This window comes from Populus alba, chromosome 3 (genome assembly GCF_005239225.2).
Source record: "Populus alba chromosome 3, ASM523922v2, whole genome shotgun sequence".
Taxonomy (NCBI): domain Eukaryota; kingdom Viridiplantae; phylum Streptophyta; class Magnoliopsida; order Malpighiales; family Salicaceae; genus Populus; species Populus alba.
This window is the reverse complement of record NC_133286.1, coordinates 1,614,678-1,637,007: the sequence shown is the minus strand read 5'-3', so window position 1 is coordinate 1,637,007 and position 22,330 is coordinate 1,614,678. Positions and strand designations below refer to the sequence as shown.

The following is a 22,330-nucleotide window of genomic DNA, read 5'->3' as shown; positions in this document are numbered from 1 at the left end:
CTCTTTCATAAATGTTTATTGATATCAAGAATCAGTAAATACACTCTTGAAGCCTTGCATGATCTCATAGATTCAATTCATTACTTTTACCAAAATCAGTTTCCCTATTGGAGTGTTGAAAAAAAAAATTGATCTGGCATTTTGATTTTAAAAGTGATTTGATGTTTATTCAAAAAACGATATTTTTGACATTCTACTTGTAGAATGACAAGTGAATTAAGCAACTCCTTCATAGAGGTGACCAAACTCCAAAAAAGGGAAAAAAAATACCCTTACCCCATGACTCTTGAATAATGTGTTTTTAAATGTATGAATAATAGTATGTAGTGAACTGGTTGCTCATAACTCATGAAATGCATCTTTGCAAAGAATAAACCATCACATTATACGAGGTTAAAGTTTATTGATCATAGCTGCTTGCGCTTGAAATGAGGAAAGGCCATCTTTGTTATTCCTTTCACGTTCTAAAATAAGTACATCCCTTGCAAACCCTTTTTGAGCCTGAATAATTTCATAAGAAAGAAAATCCCGACTAAGATCACACCCTACACTAGGGGCAAGTGAAATTTCAATGATCAAGAAGGATGATAAAGCCGTGAGAAAGCCAAAAGGCAAAAGAGCCCAAGAAACTCAAATGCTAGGGAACATGCCCACATCACAAAAAAAAAAAGGAGGGGCAAGTGAAATTTCAATGATTAAGAAAGAGGATAAAGCCGTGAGAAAGCCAAAAGGCAAAAGAGCCCAAGAAACTCAAATACTAGGGGGCATGCCCAAATCACAAGAAAAAGTGATAACCAAGATAAAATGAGTATGCTCTAGCAAAGCAATGAAAAAGAAAAAAAGGGCAAATCAAAGAAAAGCGACAAAGGAAAATATGAATGACGTCAAAAGTCAAACTATTGATCGTGATCTTCAGTCTTTGAAACCCTGAAACAGTCTTTGAGTCTTATATTGTTTTCTTTCATAGCTGAAAACCACAACCTACGTTACGTGCCTGTAGAAGTCCTTTCTAATCAAGCAAGCAAGCATCCTATAACAATAAACAATGCTCTCAAAATGCAAAGAATACTTTTTCATAAGATTCATGACATCAAGAATAAACTACTCATTATTATTCATGCTGATAAAAATAAATGTTAAAAAAAAAACAAGTTTTTCTCATACAAAACCTCGAGCTTTTTCTCGAACCCTTCACTTCGAAACAAAAGGTCATCTCATGATATATTTTCACCGAAGGCCTCGTTACCAAACACAAGAGCAAATAATCTCTTTTCCAAGAAAGAAAATAACCAAAGAGTTGCAAGATTTAAAAAGCAAATTGTTATTTGACTCATATCGAAATAATTTTTGTTTTCAAAATGCAAGATCAAGATTTCAAGATTCATTCTAGACCCATATTCCTCCACCAAACTAAAAAGGAGAGAAATGAGAGAATGGCCTCTTAAAACCTTTATTTATCTAAGTCGCTGACAGAAGCACACTTAGGGGCAATAACCAATACAAGGGGGCAACATTGTGTTTAGAAGGAAAGATTCTAGAAAAGGAGATGGTAATTTCCTTCAACCAGACAAGGGGGCATTTTGGTTTACAAAAGACAGCTCGATTCCTTTCAGCAAGTGATACCGAATGTTTTTAGTAGTAAGATGAGGGGTAATGAATAATCCTCTCAAATTATTTGACGAGATTAGAAAATCTCTAGCAAGCAAATGGGTCACGATGGGCACCGCAAAAGCTGAGTCTGGAAATAAACTTACATGGGCCAACTCGAGTGGGCTAAGAGTCAAGCGACAAAGATGACTCAAATCAGTTAGCAAGATCTCACCAATCAATCAACAAGAAGACTATGAAGAAATGGGGGCCTATATTTCAAATCAGGTAAAGATGTATAGATGCATGCATATCATTTAAACTTTGAGACATTGGACAATGAGTTTTGCAAATTTCATATGAGAAAATTCCAACAAAATCCATCAAGTGGAAGGGCAACTTGAAATGGCCAAAGATCAAAATTAATGTTGAAAAATTTTCACTTTTGAGAATTTTTCATCCTGGGCAGGCCGCCCATGAGAATTAGGCCACCAGAAAAATCTCTGTATTTTTCCACCACCTTTCAGTTTCCACACCTGAGGTAGTGCATTTTCTATCCTACCTCCATTCGAGCGCGCCTTCGAGCCCTCGTCTTACATTCGAGTGCGCTTTCGAGCCCTCGTCTTATTTATTTTCGAGCGCGCCTTCGAGCCCTCGACCATCAAAGGTAGTGCATTTTCTATCCTACCTCCATTCGAGGGCGCCTTTGAGCCCTCGTCTTATTTACATTCGAGCGCGCCTTCGAGCCCTCGTCTTACATTCGAGCGCGCCTTTGAGCCCTCATCTTATTTACATTCGAGCGCGCCTTCGAGCCCTCGTCTTATTTATTTTCGAGCGCACCTTCGAGCCCTCGACCATCAAAGGTAGTGCATTTTCTATCCTACCTCCATTCGAGCGCGCCTTTGAGCCCTCGTCTTACATTCGAGCGCGCCTTCGAGCCCTCGTCTTATTTATTTTCGAGTGCGCCTTCGAGCCCTCAATCATAAAAAAAAAAGGCTATCTTCTAAATGACTTGTTTTCTCTATAAAAGTCATATGCCAATCTCTGGTTTTCGAAGTGTTTAAGACTCTAAAAACTAGGCAAAAGTTCTTTCTGTGTCTATTTTTCTTTATAAATTCACGACACAAAGCTATAGAAAATAAAAAATTTTCAATATCTTTGCATCGTAAATACTATAAAGAGGGGGCAACTATCATAACCTAATTTTTTATAAAGAATATAAAATCAATGATTAAAAAAAATATATATTTGAGAATGGGGTTAAGACAACAAATTTTGAAGTTTAGGGATAAAAATATCAGATTTGAGAATAAATTGGTCAGAAATTGAAGAATTAATAAGTTTGGAAATTTATTTAAAATTTGGATTAGTTTAATTAATGAAATTAGAAGAATTATTAAGTTTGTGGACTTAATTAAACTTTGGTTTAATTAATTAAATAAATTCAGGGACTTAATTGAAATTTATCCAAAAAGGGCAAAATTTAAAGAATTAATTAAGGACCAAATTGAATAATCCAGGAATTAAGGACTGTTTTGTAAACATTGCACCAATTGAGGGATTTAATTGAAATTTGTCCAGAAAAGGGCAAAATTAAAAGGAATTTTTATTTAATTGAGATCCAACTATTACAATTCCAAAGTTTAGGGGTCAAAATGAAAATGCCACTGTTGCCGAAACGGTGCCGTTGATACTGGGAATCCAGTGTTGCCAAAACGTCGTCGGTGTGGGTGGAACAGTCGTGTTCGTCTTCTCCATCCCAAGTCAAGAGGCCGAAAATCTGAAACGGATTTGATCCAATCGTGGATCACGGCTCTCACGATCTCGTTCATGGAAGATAACAGTCCTGCAAAGGCAGGATTGATTAGCGGCTGTGTCTCTATAAAAAGGGGAGGCAACAACCCAGTAGAAGGGGAAGAAACGGAAAAAGCAAGGCAATCCCAGAAAAACAGAGCAACCAAAAACAGAACCAAAAATACACAGAGAAGAACAGATACATCAACCCAAAACAGAGTAAAAAAAAGGGGCATAAACCAAACAAAATACCAACAGAGAAAAAGAGAGAAAGGCTGAGGGGAGTCACGGATCAATCTTGTTTTCGTTCCTACAAGAAAGCAATTAATCCCCTAACCATCGATTATCAACAGAACTCAGTCGAACTCCACCAGCGCTGCAGCCTTCTTCACCGCCGTCTGAAACAGGATCCCAATCGATCACCGAACCATGGGCATTTGACAGAAAGCAGTAGAACCCACACCAGCGTTGGAACCCTCCTCAGCATCGTTTGAAACAGCAAGCAGTCGAACTCCACCAGCGTTGTAGCCTTCTTCAATCGCCAGAAACAGGCGCCTTTTCCATTTTTTCTCTGTTCTTCGGTGTCTAATTAATTGTTTGAAGTTTGAACAATGCGAACGTAATTTAATTACCTTCGCACTATTGAATGCACGCGTGATTTGTTTCACGCGTGCATCCTGTTTTTAGCCGGGTCACTGGCTTGGGCCAGTGACCCGAGCCAGGCTGGCTGGGTTCAGCCCAGCCCCTGTGGAGCTGAGCTGAGCCCAACCCAAAACTAAAAAATAAAAAAATATAAACATGTAAAAAAATATATATAAAAAAAAAATTGTGTTGGTAAAAAATATATACATAAATGAATTTATTGTTTTTTTTTATTTATTCATTGACAAAGAAAAACACATAAAGTAAAATAGGATAAATTTATTTAGTATATTCACCGACGCCAGAGTTAGGAATAAAAAATACTAAGGTAAATTTATTTTATTTTATTTTTGTTTCGCATGCGTAAAAAATAATTTGATAAAGAAATGAATTGATTTTATTTTATTTATTCACATAAGATAAAATAGGATAAATTTATTTAGTATATTCACCGACGCCAGAGTCGGGAATAATAAAAATACTAAAGTAAAATAGGATAAATTTATTTAGTATATTCACCGACGCTAGAGTTGGAATTATTCGAGCTCGAATATTCACTGGCGCCAGAGTCAGAAATATTATAAACAAATCATACTAGCATAAACTAATAAACATTTAGCAATTTAAGACAAAACCAGCAATGCAGTCTGCCTTAGGCAGAACGTTTAAGGGGTGATAATATCTTTCCTTTTACGTAATCAATCTCGGATCATAGAATCTCTGTTGACCAGTTAGGGTTCCTAGTGACCATAATACTAGGTAGCGACTCCTTAAACAAGACCTTTTCCCCTAAAAGAACACGATGCCAGAAATATGTTCTATTTCCATAATTCGAGAATTAATTTTTAAGGCCGCCGCGATGTCGGGTGCAACATATAGAAAAGAATGTTAGAATGGGAGAAAATAGTGCGTATCCGTGCATGCACTTAAATTGCCAAGTTTCCGTAAGAACATAACCTTTGCTGAATTGGAGTAGGAATTAATGAATGCTCCATCACTCACTGAAAGGGCCAAATCTTGGAGATGGTCACTACCATCTCTATCCGAAAAATCTCTATCCGAAAAATGTGAGATGGTCACTACCATCTCTGAGTGCTGAGACTACCATGAAGTAGTAACCAAATGAAGACATAATTTTTTGGAGGTGCGTGACTCTTCCAAAGGATATTAGGAAACGAATGCTCTCATGGAAACAAAACACGATAAAAAAAATTGATGCCTGATTTTGTTGAATATGCACCCGAGGTGTTGTGCTTCCATAATTTTATATCCATGCCACCATGTAAGATAAAACGCCTCCCAACTTCAGCAATTAGAGCAGTGATTAGTTGGATAAAATACCGCATAAACTGTTGCCTGCTGTTGAGTTGAGAGACGGTAAAGTCTTGGAAATTGGGACTTCAATGGAGCAATGCCGCACCACCAATCCTCCCAAAACCTGGTTGTCCGCCCATTACCAAGTTTGAAACGACGCCGGAATTGAGAGCTGCACTTAATTTTGCTCTATCGAGTCAAAAAATTATGCAGGGAATATCCTTTTAAGTTTGCATATTATCTTCATGATATCATTTCAAGTTGCTCAATGTGATTTGTCTGTAACTTTGATGGAGCATATGTCTCTAAAGAAATGACTAATCTTCATGAATGCAACCTATATACCATCTGGCAACAAATCAAGATAAGTTAATGGAATGAGTGTTTGTATAAACACGTGGCATTCATGGTTTTTCATTCCATATAATATGTATTCCTTTAGATTAACCACCCTCGATATGTTCTAGGCATGTCCATCGAGAAAACGCAGACTCTTAAGCCATTGGTAAACTAGTTGTTGTGTATTTTTCTCTAATAGAAAGCTTTCTTTCGGTTTTGCAACCCGTGATCCATAAAAAACTAACTTCATATTTTTACAGTTACAGAACAATGCTATATCTATTATAGCCTTGATGTTGTCCTTTTTCTTCCCCTTCACATCCATAACGATGTTGAAAATGTTTTCAAAAACATTCTTTTCTAAGTGCATGGTGTCAAGGTTATGATAGAGGATATTGGTCTTCTAATAAGAAAGCTCCTAGAAAATGCTTCGCTCGGAAACTTCTACTTACCAGATTGAAAACCAAATATAATGTCACCATACTCTAATTGAGTCCTTATATTTATGCAATTAAGCCCTTTATTTAACTACATTAGCTCTTATTAGACCATGGCAAACTCATTGTCACCTTTCCTAAAACAAGCTAATATTGGCGAGCTCGATACGCAAATGGTGGCTATAGTAAAGAAAACCAACTCCATACTAGTTTTTTTTTTTTTTTTTTTTTTTTTTTTTTTTTTTTTTAAAGAAGAGACTTTATAAATCAATGATCTCATGTGGATAATTTTTATATAAAATATTTTTTACTGTTTAGTTTTAAAAATTGTATTTAATTAGTTCTTTCTAAGTTTAAAATTTATAATTATATAACGTGGAAGGCTTTCTAACAACAAGGCCTCCCACATATGTGTTATCAATAACCACCAAAACTATCGCATAATATTGGCGAGTTCGATACGCAAAGGGTGGCTATAGCCGGCGTGACATTCGCATTTATGAAGCTCAACTAAACTCTCGCATGTATGAAATGGTCGTTTAGGGATATATAGCTGGAAGCAAATGTTTGACCGAAAGTGATTCAAAACACTTATCATCTTTCGTGCATAAATTGTACTAACTTCATTCTCACTTTATCCAATGCAATTTATCGACCAACAGAAGAAAAACCAAACGATGAACGTCGCATAATATTTATTATATAAAAAAGAATTGAATGCTTGGAGATTTTTCTTACTGAAAGTATTGACTACCAAATCATGCGAATTCAGAGAATTCAATTGTTTATAGAACAATAAATAATAAATGCTTTCTAACCCCATCTCTATTTCTCTTAAGTGGTTCATCTTTAGTGCATAAATTGTTGATAATATATCGTCAGTTCAAACTATGAAGATTTTTCACTTCATTCAATGCCAGTTATCGACCAATTAATCGTCCACAGCAGAAAAACCAAACGATGAACGGGCGACATATATATTATTTATTATATATATATAAAAAAAAAAGAATGTTGATCCATCACTCACTGAAAAGGGCCGCATATATAATATCTTGGAGATGTTTACTACCTAGATTTTCTATCCCAAAACCCTAAGACCAATTCGACAGAAAAGAAATTGCTTTCGAAAATCATTAATTGTTGATAATATATCGTCAGTTCAAACTATGGAGATTTTTCTTACTGAAATTATTGACTAACAAATCATGGGAATTCAGAGAATTCAATTGTTTCTAGAACAATTAATTATATGTCGAATAAGTTTATACATCAATAAATAATAAATACAGAGTGAAACACAACATCACAGGAGGAAGCCTTGTATTTAAAACAGGGTGGTATCATATTGCTAGCAAAGTTGGCCTCAAAAGTGGAGATACTGTGACTTTCTATCAGGAGGTTAACGGAGGAGCACAGTTCAAATTGAAAGTGAGAAATGATCGTTAAAGTAAAGAAGAAATGCGATGGAAACAGTGTCTTCCATACATGCATGAACGTCCGAATGCTCGTCCTTTTTTTTCTTCTTTGTTCTGTCTCCTGCAATCCTCGTGTCTGGTTTCTGTCCGGTGTCAGCATTTGAGAAAACTTTTCTCAAAATTATCGTCTGCAATCTTCGTGTGTAGTTTCCTCGTTTCCTTGCATGTGTGAGGAAATTATGAATAATTAATTTCTCCTTTAGATGAAAGAGTTTGTCTGTGATTGTAATATGTGTTTTGAGCTTTAATTTTGTGCTTTTTGGTAACAAAATTATTATGTGTTGCGAATTGCTTTAAAAAATTTAATGAGATGTGATTTGATTCATAGCTTAAACTGAAATTATATTAGAAGCAAATCATTTTTCAGAGTAATTTACTTATGTTTTACCAAAAGAAGAAGAAATAGCGCATGAAATGCTTTTGAAATTTAACTCTCAACTAATTTGATTTTGAATCATGAAATTATTAAAAATATTAATTAAAAAAAGATTGCAAAAACACACACAAAGAAAGAGGATAAAATTTGAGAGAAAAAACCTAAAACCGATGAAATTATTAAAAAACTAAAAAATAATTCTAAAAATATAAATAACAATTAAAAAAACAAAGATAAAATTTAAAAGATTAAAAATCATAAGGAATAATATTAAAAAATATTTTTAATTTAATAAATCATTTATAAATTAAAAAAGGATAAAGGATGAAAAATTATTATATATATATATGTGTGTGTGTGTGTGTGTGTTTTATCAATTATCAACAAAACTCTACCTTCTCTTTGTCGTCTATAAGGTCCCACTAACTACTCAATTATGTTTAAACTTTTCAGAGTCTAATATCTGAACGTCTTTGTATCCATATAACTTGATAGAGTTGGACAATTTAAAAGAAAATAAAGTCCATGTTCAAAATCATGGATTTTTCTTATTAAATCAATATTAATATTGGTATTTTTTTTTAAATCAAAAGATAAATGTTGGACCCAATCAATTAAAAACAAAAAACAATTTTCCAACTATAAATTAGTGTCCACACACACATTGAAGAGGGGGGAGCCATCAAAAAAAATCTAAAAAAAAAACCCTAGATCTATGATCTTAAAACCTAAACCTAGCCGCCGCCACCCTCTCTTCCTCCCAAACTAGTCTCCATCTCCCCCATAACAGCCCCACTGACCACGTCTTCATCTCTTTCAACACCGGGCACTTCTCCATCCTCACTAGTTGCTTTGGTCAGCATTAACAATCAAACTCATTCACCTCTCCATACTCTTTACCGCCTGATAAAGGAGTATTTATAAGGGGGCGAGAGCCACCGTACCACTATCCAATCGCGCTGAATGGGTAGGGTGGTTGGGCAGCCTCCCCAAGGCTATCCACAAGGCTTATCCTCTCTGTTTTTTCATCTCAATGAAGGCCATGAGAAGAGTATGGGTTGTGTTGGTTTTTTTAGGCTTCTGAGAGAGAGAGAGAGAGGCGCCGCAAAGGAGGGAAAGAAAAACCTTCTTCCCTTTCCTTTGTGAGTCCAGGGGAAGAAGATGACAAATAATGGCATCAAAACAACATCATTTGCAACTTTTTTTCTTCAATGAAGAATGAATTAAATGACATTGTTTTTTTTTTTTTTAACAAAATGTGTCGTTTCATTTAAAAGAAAAAGGCACAAAAAAGAGTTTATTTCCAGATCAGTCTTTAATTTTTTATTTATTCAATCAACTATGCAATTGAGATTTTGATTTTAATAATCAATTCAATTGCATCCTTACCAAATCCAAATGTCAGCTCTGAAGGTGGCATCCTTTTTCATTTTGATCATTGGTTTTGAATTTGTGCATTTTGACCTTTAATTGATAAACAAAATTCTAATTTTTTAAAATTTGGCCCCTAATTCAGTCAATTCCAGCCCCTATATTTATACATATTTTATTGATAAGAGACAAGAATTCCTTGTCTCTCCATACTTTCCAGGGATACCATATGACATTTTTCCTTAGGGGCAGATGATCGCTGCGACACCGCACACATGCGATAAAATGGCGACTCCACTGAGGACCTTGTGGACTAAACTTTGTTTTGTCTAATTTTTGTGTTATTGTTGGGTTTGTTTGTCATTTTTAATATGCAGTGTTTTGTATTTGTTCATACGCTTTAATTTTGTACATATTTGTTCATGCATTATATAGAATTGCTTCATGCATCATTCTTTTTTTTTTTTTTTTAAAAAAAAAAGCTCATACTGGAAATCTTTAGGTTAAGTGGGGGACTAGCAGCTTACTTTACGACTTTTAAGTCAAGGTTTAAGTTTGTGTAAACCCTAACTTTTCGCTGAGTGCTTAGACTGGTAATGATTGGTCCACATACCAGCCCATCACCTATTGAGCCCCCATAGTGCCTTCACGAGGGTGATCACTAGGACAATAAGGGACTTTTTTAGAGACTAAATAGCCAACCTACCCTTGTCAAGCAAAAAATAATTGTTAGGTCAAATCAGGGGCTTAATTGCATAAATATTGAAGTTTAATGGCCAATTAAGGGCTTAATTGTGAGAATCCGAAACCAGGGACCAATTTGGAAAAGGCGCAAAGATAGAGGGGGCTGTATTGAATTGATTCAGGGGCCTAATTGAAGAAATTAAAAGTTATTGATTAATTGAGGGTCAAATTGCATAAATCAGAGACCAAGGACCAAAGTGAAAAACACGGCCAACAAGAGGGGCGGAGACGGAAATTGAAAGGGATGCAATTGAAATGTACAAAATGTAATTGAGGGCTGATTTGGAAGTTGACATGCTGGCGCCTTTTAAATGAAACGGCGCGTTTTGTCTAAAACGACGCCGTTTCATGTAAAAAAAAAAAAAAAAAAAGGGAAAAGCTCGGAACGGTGTCGTTTTGTGACACTGTTCCTCTTTCTTCTTCCCCTGGACGTGCAGCAGGGGAAGAGAGAAAGATTTTCGTTTTTTTCTTCTTTAAATTCTGCTGCCTCTCTCCTCCGCCAACGCCTGCCACGACCCGAAACCCCACGCCCTCTCATGATGAAAAGTCGGGGGAGCCGCGCCTTGTCAGTCGCACCCACTGGCCAACCGACCGGCGGTGCCCCGCTCCCCATGCAGCCATGATGAGGCCCCGCTCCCTTTGCCCCCTATAAATGGAGACTGAACGCCAGCACGCGAGGAGGGAACCGAGAGGAGGAAGGACGAAGGAGACCCGGGGGGAAGAAAACGATAAGAGAACTAACCGAAGGAAGGACCCGAAAAAAGGGAGGAGAGAGAGAGGAGACCGAAGAGAGAGAAAGAACGAACGAAATAGAGGGGAGAGCAGCAACGAACCGAAAACAAATAAACCGAAACCGAAAACCAAAAACAAACCGAAGCGGAGAAAGCCACTGAGAACGGAAGAAAAAAAGAAAGGGGAAGAGGAAGAAACTTCTCGCCGCCGTTAGGAACGACAACAACACCGCCCAGAGTCGCCGCCCACGAGTCGCGCCACCGCAGCACCGCCTCCTCCACGCCAGGTAAATTTTCTTCTTCTCCTTCGTTTGCAGACGTTGCCTCCTGCATGCAGAGTTAGGCATGCAGGAGACGGGGGGAAGAAAATTAATTCTTCCCTCCTTGCTGGGCTGCAGACGCTGGGCCAGCCCGATGCTGGCCCAGCCCCTGCATATCTGGGCCGGTCCTGGCCCAGACTGAAGAAGAATTTTCGGTTGGGCCGAGTTCGGCCCAACCTTTCCTTGTTGGGCTAAGTCCGGCCCGTTTATTTGGGCCGGCCCAGCCCGAATTGTTTTTATATTATATATTATATGATATGTTATAATATATGGGTGTATATATGTATATATATAAAAAATATAATAATTAAAAATATATATTTTGAAAAATCTTAAAAAATATTGTTGATTTTTCTGCATATTTTTGTCAAAGTGGCTCAATGTTGGTTCGTATTTTTATACCGTAAAGATACAAAACCAGTGTTAAGAATACCCGGTTTTCGTAAAAATATCAAAGATTTTCAGAATAAAAAATGTTTTTGCTTTCAAAAAAATTCTAAAAAGTCCCTAAAAATGTTGTTGATTTTTTTGCATATTTTTATCAAAGTGGATTAATATTGGGTTGTATTTTTATACCGTAAGGATACAAGCTCAGTATTAAAAATACCTGATTTTCGTCAAAAGCAAAAAAAAAAAAAAAATTTTCCAAAATTTTTTTTTTTGTTTTAAAATACGGTCTAGTCTCTCCAATATATATATATAAATATTATAACATCATATTTTCACACAACAAAGAAAATTTTCAAAACAATATATGTATTAGCATGCATTTGGGCTTTAATAACCAGTTTATTCAAGCCATGAGAACTAGGCCAATATTTCAAAAATTATAAAAAAATTTCTTTTTGTTTTCTTTTAGTATTTGGGATTACGAATTTATACGTAAAACGTATTCCTAAATATTATTAATAAAGTTTTGGGTATAGACGTTAGAACGGTTAGGTTTTTTTACCCAATAAGATAAAGACCTTCTTACCGAGGAGGATTTTTCTTGAACCATAGACAGACCAACAACTAGGAAAACACGAAAATACCTTAGATTTTATCAGACAATCAAACAATGCAGCTTACCTTAGGTAAGGCGTATTTGGGGTGCTAATACCTTCCCTTTACGCAACCAGTCCCCGTACCCGATCTCTGAGATCAGTTAGGGTTCCTAGTGACCAAAATACTAGGTGGCGACTCCCATTCCATTTTTCACCGATTAAAGACAAGAATTTCTTGTCTCCCCACATTTTCCGCATAAAAATAGATTTACATTCCTAGATTTAAAATGGGAAACAACATATACAAATACATAGATATTATTTTCGCCGCGACGCCGCACACGTGCGACAGTTACCATATGGAATTTTATGGGATGTTTGAACCATTCAAAAAAAGCTGATTTTCAAAGTTTAGAGGCCTGTTTGGAATACATTATTTCAACTCATACTTCAGCATCTTGCACTCTGATTAAAAACCTGAAATAATAATTTTTCATACACATGAAATGATTTGATTAGAGACCTTGAAGGTATTTTGGTATGGTTTAATAAGTGATTTGTTCTTGTTTATATGAGTTAATTTGTCTCCTTTGTATAAATTTCCTTTTATGTTCTTATTTTTAACTTCTAGTAAACTATAGCCTTAATTTGGTTTTATCAATAAATAACTTGATTATTAAAAAAAAAAATAGTAATTGTATATATATAGAGCCAACTTTGTTGAGACAAGGCAACCATGGTGAGTTTGATAAGCAAACGGTGGCTATTAAATGGTGCAATACATGAACTCCCACATAAATAAACTCTTGAAATTATGAAGTTCGAATGCTACTTGTTAAAAAAAATAACCCAACAAAAAAGAGGCTATAAATCAATGATCTCTTGTGGAAAATCTTTATATACATAAAGGATAACTATTTTAAAAATGTATATTTAATAAGTTGTTCTTTTTGAGTTGCAAATTTATTTAATTATTATATAACGTAGAACGCTTGCTTATTATGTAATATAGTAAGGCCTTCTGCTAATTAAAGAAACAAAAAACAATATTAGAGAATAATATAAATCATATCTTGGGATCTCATCTAATACCTTAAACTATTAGATTGAAATGATTCTTTTACATGATATCAGAGTCTTGATGACTAAGTAGTACGAGTTTGAATTTTGCTATCCTCATTTATTTGATAAAAATTAAGCACAAGGTAAAATGATCTTGTACAAGTTTCAAGCTCAAACGAGCTTTCACTTGAGGGGACGTGTTAGAGAATAATATAAATCATATCTTGGGACTTCACCTAATAACTTAAGTTATTGGATTGAGATGATTTCTTTGACAAAAAGTATGTATGTGTATTCTATTAGCAACATAGACCGACAAAGATCATTAATTACTTATTTTATTAGAAAAATTATTTTGTACATGTATGTTATCAATAATCAACAAAAGTACTATGCCTTCTCTTTGCCGTCTACAAGGTCTCATTAACTACTCAATTATGTTTGAACTTTTCTGAGTCTAATATCTGACCATTTCTTTATCGATATGGCTTGAAAGAGATGGACAATTTAAAAGAAAATAGAGGCCATGCTCAAAATCGGTTGTCGTCAAGCATCAAATGATAGAAGTTAACCTGACAAATGCAATAAAGACCACAACAGTTTGTAAATTGATGGCTACACCATCATCATTGTTGCTATTCAATTTTGAGCGCATTTCTACATTTTTTTTGAGAAAAAAAAAAGCAAAAAATAGCAAAAATCTATAAAAATATATTCTTGATATATCTGTATTGTTTTCAGCAATTTTAGCATCACCTCGAAAGAATTTAAATTTCAAAAAAAAAAATCAACTCGTTCGACTTTTAACATATTATTTTTAAAATCATTGCTTTTTCTCATTGAATCGATATTAATATTGCTATTTTTCAAAAAAACCAAAATACAAATGCTGGACCCAAACAATTGAAAAAGAAAACAATTTTCCATCTATAAATTGGCGTCCACACACACACACAAAGAGAACGGGGAGCCATAAAAGAAAAACCTAAAGAAAAAACCCTAGATCTATGATCTTACAACCTAAACCTAGCCGCCGCCACCCTCTCTTCCTCCCAAACTAGTCTCCATCCCCCCCACAACAACCCCACTGACCACGTCTTCATCTCTTTCAACATCGAGCACCTCTCCATCCTCACTAGTTAGAGTATGTTTGGCAGTGTGGTAGCGGTTGCTTTTCAAATAACTTTTCGTGTCGAAATGTATGCCAACGATGTTTTTTTCATTTTTTAAAAATTATTTTTGATATCAGCACATCCAAACGATCCCAAAACATACAAACCATATTAAATTTTAGCAAAAAAAAAATAAAAAAAAAATGATCCTTTGTTTTGAATTTGTGCATTTTGACCCTTAATTGATAAACAAAATTCTAATTTTTTTAATTTGGCCCCTAATTCGGTCAATTCCAGCCCCTATATTTATACATATTTTTCAGTTTGGTTCTTGGTTTTGAATTTCTTGGATTAAGTCCATAATTGCCCATCAAACTTTAATATTTATGCAATTAAGCCCTTGATTTGACCAACTTAACTCTTAAAAATTGTAATTTGACCCTTGAACTTTAATTTCTTTAAATGAAAGTCTAAATTGTATTTTGATTTCTTGTCAATAGGGTCTTTTTTTGAGCGGTAGCGCACTACCTAGCATCTTGTATAATACATCGTTGTTTTGGTTTAGCATTTTATGTGTAGATGATGTCATGGCATGCAGAAAAGAGCTGGCATATATAAAAATAGTTTAATTGAAAATTCATATCATTTTTATCAAAACAAAGTGTTCATAAACCAATCAATAGTTGAATTGCTGACTGACAGTTGACCATTTCACAATTTATGTCTAAGTGGTCGGTGGATATGTAGCTGGAAGCAAACGACTGATTCAAAACACTTATCATCCTTTGGTGCATAAATTGTTCTAACCTCACTCTATCTTAATTGTATGTCTTTTATCGATCTATTAATCGTCAACACAAACGATGAACGTCCGATAATATTTATTTATTATATATAGAAAAGAATGTTAGAATGGGAGAAAATAGTGCGTATCCGTGCATGCACTTAAATTGCCAAGTTTCCGTAAGAACATAACCTTTGCTGAATTGGAGTAGGAATTAATGAATGCTCCATCACTCACTGAAAGGGCCAAATCTTGGAGATGGTCACTACCATCTCTATCCGAAAAATCTCTATCCGAAAAATGTGAGATGGTCACTACCATCTCTGAGTGCTGAGACTACCATGAAGTAGTAACCAAATGAAGACATAATTTTTTGGAGGTGCGTGACTCTTCCAAAGGATATTAGGAAACGAATGCTCTCATGGAAACAAAACACGATAAAAAAAATTGATGCCTGATTTTGTTGAATATGCACCCGAGGTGTTGTGCTTCCATAATTTTATATCCATGCCACCATGTAAGATAAAACGCCTCCCAACTTCAGCAATTAGAGCAGTGATTAGTTGGATAAAATACCGCATAAACTGTTGCCTGCTGTTGAGTTGAGAGACGGTAAAGTCTTGGAAATTGGGACTTCAATGGAGCAATGCCGCACCACCAATCCTCCCAAAACCTGGTTGTCCGCCCATTACCAAGTTTGAAACGACGCCGGAATTGAGAGCTGCACTTAATTTTGCTCTATCGAAGTCAAAAAATTATGCAGGGAATATCCTTTTAAGTTTGCATATTATCTTCATGATGATATCATTTCAAGTTGCTCAATGTGATTTGTCTGTAACTTTGATGGAGCATATGTCTCTAAAGAAATGACTAATCTTCATGAATGCAACCTATATACCATCTGGCAACAAATCAAGATAAGTTAATGGAATGAGTGTTTGTATAAACACGTGGCATTCATGGTTTTTCATTCCATATAATATGTATTCCTTTAGATTAACCACCCTCGATATGTTCAAGGCATGTCCATCGAGAAAACGCAGACTCTTAAGCCATTGGTAAACTAGTTGTTGTGTATTTTTCTCTAATAGAAAGCTTTCTTTCGGTTTTTGCAACCCGTGATCCATAAAAAACTAACTTCATATTTTTACAGTTACAGAACAATGCTATATCTATTATAGCCTTGATGTTGTCCTTTTTCTTCCCCTTCACATCCATAACGATGTTGAAAATGTTTTTAAAAACATTCTTTTCTAAGTGCATGGTGTCAAGGTTATGATAGAGGATATTGGTCTTCTAATAAGAAAGCTCCTAGAAAATGCTTCGCTCGGAAACTTCTACTTACCAGATTGAAAACCAAATATAATGTCACCATACTCTAATTGAGTCCTTATATTTATGCAATTAAGCCCTTTATTTAACTACATTAGCTCTTATTAGACCATGGCAAACTCATTGTCACCTTTCCTAAAACAAGCTAATATTGGCGAGCTCGATACGCAAATGGTGGCTATAGTAAAGAAAACCAACTCCATACTAGTTTTTTTTTTTTTTTTTTTTTTAAAGAAGAGACTTTATAAATCAATGATCTCATGTGGATAATTTTTATATAAAATATTTTTTACTGTTTAGTTTTAAAAATTGTATTTAATTAGTTCTTTCTAAGTTTAAAATTTATAATTATATAACGTGGAAGGCTTTCTAACAACAAGGCCTCCCACATATGTGTTATCAATAACCACCAAAACTATCGCATAATATTGGCGAGTTCGATACGCAAAGGGTGGCTATAGCCGGCGTGACATTCGCATTTATGAAGCTCAACTAAACTCTCGCATGTATGAAATGGTCGTTTAGGGATATATAGCTGGAAGCAAATGTTTGACCGAAAGTGATTCAAAACACTTATCATCTTTCGTGCATAAATTGTACTAACTTCATTCTCACTTTATCCAATGCAATTTATCGACCAACAGAAGAAAAACCAAACGATGAACGTCGCATAATATTTATTATATAAAAAAGAATTGAATGCTTGGAGATTTTTCTTACTGAAAGTATTGACTACCAAATCATGCGAATTCAGAGAATTCAATTGTTTATAGAACAATAAATAATAAATGCTTTCTAACCCCATCTCTATTTCTCTTAAGTGGTTCATCTTTAGTGCATAAATTGTTGATAATATATCGTCAGTTCAAACTATGAAGATTTTTCACTTCATTCAATGCCATTTATCGACCAATTAATCGTCCACAGCAGAAAAAACCAAACGATGAACGGGCGACATATATATTATTTATTATATATATATAAAAAAAAAGAAATGTTGATCCATCACTCACTGAAAAGGGCCGCATATATAATATCTTGGAGATGTTTTACTACCTAGATTTTCTATCCCAAAACCCTAAGACCAATTCGACAGAAAAGAACTTGCTTTCGAAAATCATTAATTGTTGATAATATATCGTCAGTTCAAACTATGGAGATTTTTCTTACTGAAATTATTGACTAACAAATCATGGGAATTCAGAGAATTCAATTGTTTCTAGAACAATTAATTATATGTCGAATAAGTTTATACATCAATAAATAATAAATACAGAGTGAAACACAACATCACGCAACAAGCTAGCTGGCTTACCAAAAGATCACTGCTGAGTTCTCTATAAATACTTGCTGCCCTGTCACTACATATACATAAAACCTTCTTTAACCTAATTATTTCATACCATTAGTTTTCACTAGCCATGGAAATCTTCACAAAGCAACTCACCCGTGTTGATCTTGAGAAAGGATTGGTGCTACCACCCCGTTCTAACCTAGAACCCCTGCAACGTTTTCAAGGGACCATAGAATTGTCCACCATAGTTGAGTCAGCTGCAGGAACCCGTTTACCGGAACCAGTGCCAATTCACTGCTCAACCACAGGAGGAAGCCTTGTATTTAAAACAGGGTGGTATCATATTGCTAGCAAAGTTGGCCTCAAAAGTGGAGATACTGTGACTTTCTATCAGGAGGTTAACGGAGGAGCACAGTTCAAATTGAAAGTGAGAAATGATCGTTAAAGTAAAGAAGAAATGCGATGGAAACAGTGTCTTCCATACATGCATGAACGTCCGAATGCTCGTCCTTTTTTTTCTTCTTTGTTCTGTCTCCTGCAATCCTCGTGTCTGGTTTCTGTCCGGTGTCAGCATTTGAGAAAACTTTTCTCAAAATTATCGTCTGCAATCTTCGTGTGTAGTTTCCTCGTTTCCTTGCATGTGTGAGGAAATTATGAATAATTAATTTCTCCTTTAGATGAAAGAGTTTGTCTGTGATTGTAATATGTGTTTTGAGCTTTAATTTTGTGCTTTTTGGTAACAAAATTATTATGTGTTGCGAATTGCTTTAAAAAATTTAATGAGATGTGATTTGATTCATAGCTTAAACTGAAATTATATTAGAAGCAAATCATTTTTCAGAGTAATTTAATTATGTTTTACCAAAAGAAGAAGAAATAGCGCATGAAATGCTTTTGAAATTTAACTCTCAACTAATTTGATTTTGAATGATGAAATTATTAAAAATATTAATTAAAAAAAGATTGCAAAAACACACACAAAGAAAGAGGATAAAATTTGAGAGAAAAAACCTAAAACCGATGAAATTATTAAAAAACTAAAAAATAATTCTAAAAATATAAATAACAATTAAAAAAACAAAGATAAAATTTAAAAGATTAAAAATCATAAGGAATAATATTAAAAAATATTTTTAATTTAATAAATCATTTATAAATTAAAAAAGGATAAAGGATGAAAAAATTATTATATATATATGTGTGTGTGTGTGTGTGTGTTTTATCAATTATCAACAAAACTCTACCTTCTCTTTGTCGTCTATAAGGTCCCACTAACTACTCAATTATGTTTAAACTTTTCAGAGTCTAATATCTGAACGTCTTTGTATCCATATAACTTGATAGAGTTGGACAATTTAAAAGAAAATAAAGTCCATGTTCAAAATCATGGATTTTTCTTATTAAATCAATATTAATATTGGTATTTGTTTTTAAATCAAAAGATAAATGTTGGACCCAATCAATTAAAAACAAAAAACAATTTTCCAACTATAAATTAGTGTCCACACACACATTGAAGAGGGGGAGCCATTAAAAAAAATCTAAAAAAAAAAACCCTAGATCTATGATCTTAAAACCTAAACCTAGCCGCCGCCACCCTCTCTTCCTCCCAAACTAGTCTCCATCTCCCCCATAACAGCCCCACTGACCACGTCTTCATCTCTTTCAACACCGGGCACTTCTCCATCCTCACTAGTTGCTTTGGTCAGCATTAACAATCAAACTCATTCACCTCTCCATACTCTTTACCGCCTGATAAAGGAGTATTTATAAGGGGGCGAGAGCCACCGTACCACCACTACAAGATTTAACAGTTTTACCGACAGAATGTTTCCGTCGGCGTAAGACACATATTCCATCGGTAATTAATTTACCGACTAAATCACCGACGGATAAGTTTCATTGGTGAATCTCTCGTCGGTAATTTTTTGTCCGTCGGTAATAATATTACCGACGGATTTACTGGCGGAACAGACGCGTCGGTAAATTTTTTTTATTACCGATGAATTTACCGACGGATTTACCGACGGAAATTTCCGTCGGTAAATCCGTCGGTAATTATTTAAAAACATTTAAAAAAAAAGTTCATTTTATAAAATTATAAAATAATTAAATTAACATAAATCAACATTGTATAATATATACTCAAAATGCTTGGAAAAAAGAATAAGAAAATCAACTCAAACAAATTTGTAACAAATAAATAAAACAAAAAAAATTAATTCAACTAAAAAATTCATATGAAAAAAATGAAGTTGCAATTGCTAAAAATTTAAAAATCCTATAAATAAATCAACTAAAAATTGATCTCATATGAAAAAAAAAAACTCACAACAACATTTATACAATTATTAAGAACAAAATCAATTAAAATTAAGTAAAAAACAAATATAGTGAAAAATCATGAAAAATAAGAAAAAAGAAAGATCTTACCTTAATATACTTGCAAGTGAAGCTAAGGAAAAAAAAATTCATGAAGCATATTAATTAAAGAAAACTAAGAGGATAAAAGAAGAAAGAAGAAGAAGGAAGAAGAAGACATACCCGAGCATGGAGGAAAAGAGAAGGAGATGAGGAGAGAAAAGAAGAGAAAGAAATAGATATTGATGTTTTTACATATAGTGAAGAAGAAGAAGAAGAAGAAGAAGAAGAAGAAGAAGAAGTAGAAGTAGTAGTAGAAGAAGAAGAAGAAGAAATAGAAGTAGTAGTAGTAGAAGAAGAAGAAGAAGAAATGAGTCTGTCTCTTGTGAAATAAGCGGATTCAGGTTTTTTATTGGGGCGCGTTACCGACGGATTTACTGACGGATAATTGAATATTAATATTTTTTAATTATTCCGTCGGTAATTCCGTCGGTAATATTTAATTTAAATTTTCAATTTCGTAAAAAGTTTTCAGAAACCGCCAAAAATTACCGATGATTTTTCAATCCGTCGGTGATTCCATCTGTAATATTTAAATGAAAATTTTAAATCAATTGAATTTTTTCAGAAAACCGCCAAAACACGCCGACGAATTTTCAATCCGTCGGTGATTTTGTCCGTAAAGTAAAACAATTAACAATGCAATTGGAAGATAAACAGTTCTAGAGCTCTCTGTAAAATACCGACGGAATTATTCCGTCTGTAATTCCCTTTGTAATTGACATGATGAACAATGTTCACAGTTTACCAACGGATTTAGCGACGGATTTACCGACGGAAAAATTCCGTCGGTAAAAAATGACACGTCATCTTTTTTTTTTTTTTTGCTTTGGTCTATTTTTTTTTCCCACGGTAATTCCCTCGGTATATACCGAGGGAATCTTTCCGTCGGTAAAATCCCTCGGAAATATTTCCGTCGGTAAAATCCCTCGGAAATTTACCGACGGAAATATTCCCTCGGTATTTCCGTTTGTATTTATTGATTTTCTGGTAGTGCACTATCCAATCGCGCTGAATGGGTAGGGTGGTTGGGCAACCTCCCCAAGGCTATCCACAAGGCTTATCCTCTCTGTTTTTTCATCTCAATGAAGGACATGAGAAGAGTATGGGTTGTGTTGGTTTTTTTAGGCTTCTGAGAGAGAGAGAGAGAGAGAGGCGCCACAAAGGAGGGAAAGAAAAACCTTCTTCCCTTTCCTTTGTGAGTCCAGGGGAAGAAGATGACAAATAATGGCATCAAAACAACATCATTTGCAACTTTTTTTCTTCAATGAAGAATGAATTAAATGACATTGTTTTTTTTTTTTTAACAAAATGTGTCGTTTCATTTAAAAGAAAAAGGCACAAAAAAGAGTTTATTTCCAGATCAGTCTTAAATTTTTTATTTATTCAATCAAGTATGCAATTGAGATTTTGATTTTAATAATCAATTCAATTGCATCCTTACCAAATCCAAATGTCAGCTCTGAAGGTGGCATCCTTTTTCATTTTGATCATTGGTTTTGAATTTGTGCATTTTGACCTTTAATTGATAAACAAAATTCTAATTTTTTAAAATTTGGCCCCTAATTCAGTCAATTCCAGCCCCTATATTTATACATATTTTATTGATAAGAGACAAGAATTCCTTGTCTCTCCATACTTGCCAGGGATACCATATGACATTTTTCCTTAAGGGTAGATGATCGCTGCGACACCGCACACGTGCGATAAAATGGCGACTCCACTGAGGACCTTGTGGACTAAACTTTGTTTTGTCTAATTTTTGTGTTATTGTTGGGTTTGTTTGTCATTTTTAATATGCAGTGTTTTGTATTTGTTCATACGCTTTAATTTTGTACATATTTGTTCATGCATTATATAGAATTGCTTCATGCATCATTCTTTTTTTTTAAAAAAAAAAAACAAAAGCTCATACTGGAAATCTTTAGGTTAAGTGGGGGACTAGCAGCTTACTTTACGACTTTTAAGTCAAGGTTTAAGTTTGTGTAAACCCTAACTCTTCGCTGAGTGCTTAGACTGGTAATGATTGGTCCACATACCAGCCCATCACCTATTGAGCCCCCATAGTGCCTTCACGAGGGTGATCACTAGGACAATAAGGGACCCTTTTAGAGACTAAATAGCCAACCTACCCTTGTCAAGCAAAAAAGAATTAGAACTTGCCTTTAGGGTGTATGCTCCATACGCTTTGTTTAGCATCATAGCA

The 22,330-nt window shown here is 34.6% G+C and overlaps 1 pseudogene; it reads right to left on the bottom strand.

Moving 5' to 3' along the window:
• Positions 1–5,515: 5,515 nt before the first annotated feature.
• The window catches only part of LOC140955398 (uncharacterized), a 99,347-nt pseudogene continuing 82,532 nt past the window's right edge, over positions 5,516–22,330 (bottom strand).